We start from the raw sequence: 2,815 nt of genomic DNA on the forward strand, positions 1-2,815 counted from the left end.
GACATTTGTGAAAATCAAGTAATTTTTTTTAACACATTAAATATTAAATTTTAAGTAATAATAGAGTATATATGACAACAAATAAATAGAAAGGGCAAATAAAAGTATTTAGCATTCCTCTAAATTGCACTCGTTGAAAGTTGAAACCACTGTTTTCTAACGCGCGTCAGTTGGAGGTTGCCAGGACATCATCAGTCAACCTTCTCAGCTGCACCTTCGTAAATACGGTACTGCCTTTTCACTATCCATTTCTTTACTCTCTCTCTCTCTCTCTCTCTCTCTCTCTCTCTCTCTCTCTCTCTCTCTCTCTCTCTCTCTCTCTCTCTCTCTCTCTCTCTCTCTCTCTCTCTCTCTCTCTCTCTCTAGCAAAAGAAACCAATTTCTCACTCAGGCCGGTCCTGAGAATTTGGGGCCCTAGGCGAGCCTTTGAAGTGGGGCCCTAAAATTCTCTGATCTCCGGTTCTTTGTATATTGATTTGTATAAAAAAAGAATTCGCTAAATACATAAAAAGTTATATTTTCACATCAAATATCATTAAAAATTAATATCAAAACAAGATAAATATACAAACATTATTTAAACATTACACGATTTACCTTTTTAGATACAAAAGTACTAAATGTTTGCAGTCAATAGTCTAAGATTGAGAGTGAAGAACAATAAAACTTTATGATCAAGAGAGTAAATAACAATAAAACTTGATTGACGAATATAATAAATTCAACACCAATTGTTTCTCTTGTGTTTTTTTTTCTTCTAAAATCAACATCACACTAACTAATTGAATATTAAAATAATCCATTGAATAAAAAGTTATTGAAAAGAAAAATATAAATTCAAAGTTTTGATTACCTTAAAGTACAATATTTAAGACCATATGATAGTTGGTTTAAACATTTAATAGAAATGGAGAGAATGAAGAATTGGTTTAAACATTCGATAGAAATGGAGAGTGTTGATGCACAAAACCGGAAGGGTCTTGGGACAACGTAAATCCGATCGTGAATCTGCAAGAATGTAAAGAACACAAGATGTATCGTGGTTCACCCCAATGTTTGGGCTACGTCCACACTGATGTTGATATTGTTTCACTCTGAATGGTGAATATACAAGAAGGCTAGAGGCAGTGTGCTCTCTAGCCTATTTTCTGTGGCCTAAGCCTTGCCCTTAATCTTGGCCTAAAACTTGACCCCCCTAATGAAGAGAGTGATGAGTCTTTTTTACAGAATAAGGGCTCCTCACTTATTACATATTTGCCCTTTCATTTATTACATAATTACATTTAAGTCCCCCGAGTATTTATACGAGATCTAAATACGGAGGTCCTAAGTATGGTACAAACAGTAGTACCCCAAGTCTTCAGTCAAGAGAGTTTTTTGGCTGGAGACTTGAAATTCAGTCCATGTGTGGGCCGAAGTAACTAGATGTCGTCTAGAACTGATACTTGATATGAGGCGGTGCTTAATCTGAAATGATGCTCAACTAGAAGTAGCACATGTTGCGAGGCTGCTCGGTTTATGGCTTATGTTACCTTGGTTGGCTCGGCTTGTGGCGTTGAAGGTGAGGGAGTCCCTTTTATATAATAAGGGCTCGCTCCTCAATACATAAATGATGGGCTAGAGTTGATGCTCGCGGTGAGGCAGTTGCTCAGCAGGCGGCAATGCTCTCTAATAATGGTGAGGGAGTCCCTTTTATAGAATAAGAGTTGGCTCCTCAATACATAAGTGATGGGTTAGGAGTGATGCTCGCGGCGAGGCAGTTGCTCAGCAGGCGGCGATGCTCTCTAATGATGGTGAGAATAAGGGCTCACTCCTCAATACATAAGTGATGGGTTATGAGTGATACTCGTGGCGAGGCGGTTGTTCAGCAGGCGGCAATACTCTCTAATTATGGTCAGGGAGTCCATTTTACAGAATAAGGGCTCGCTCCTCAATACATAAATAATGGGTGCTCTCTAATGAAAGTGAGGGAGTCCCAATTATAGAATAATGGCTCGTTCCTCAATACCTAAGTGATGGGCTAAGTCCCCCAAGTATTTTTCATGAGGCCCAGTTACGGAAGCCCAATATATGGTACATAGTGTAGTCCCCAAGTCTTTAGTTAATAGAAGCTGTTGGCTGGAGACTTCAAATTTAATCCATGTATGGGCCAAGTGGCGGTTGTTCGGATGCGGTTTTTGTATACCATGCACTGAAGCTTTGTAGGTGAAGCTTTAAAGCTGGAGCTCTATAAATGAAGCTTTCGAAGCTAGAGCTCTCGAAGTTGGAGCTCTGTAAATGAAGCTTTCGAAGCTGATTAGCATGAGTGATGCTCATGAATGTTTATGTTGATTGACATGAGTGATGCTCATGGATATTGATATGAGTGATGCTCATGAATGTTGACATGAATGATGGTCATGAATGTTTATGTATGATTGACATTAGTGATGCTTATGAATGTTAATGTATGATTGACATGAGTGATGCTCATGTATAATTTTGGAGTACTGGACGTACTTTTGATAACCTAGTAGGTGATAATAGCGGCAGGATGCCGAATAATTTTGGAGTACTGGGCGTACCTTTGATCACCTGGTTGGTGATAATAGTGGCAGGCTGCCGAATAATTTTGGAGTACTGGGCGTACCTTTGATCACCTGGTTGGTGATAATAGCGGCAGGTTGCCGAATAATTTTGGAGTACTGGGCGTACTTTTGATCACCTGGTTGGTGATAATAGCGGCACGCTGCCATATAATTTTTGGAGTACTGGTCGTACTTTTGATCACCTGGTTGGTGATAATAGCGGCATGGTGCCGAATAAATTTGAAGTA

The sequence above is a fragment of the Malus sylvestris genome, chromosome 15 (assembly GCF_916048215.2).
Source record: "Malus sylvestris chromosome 15, drMalSylv7.2, whole genome shotgun sequence".
NCBI lineage: Eukaryota > Viridiplantae > Streptophyta > Magnoliopsida > Rosales > Rosaceae > Malus > Malus sylvestris.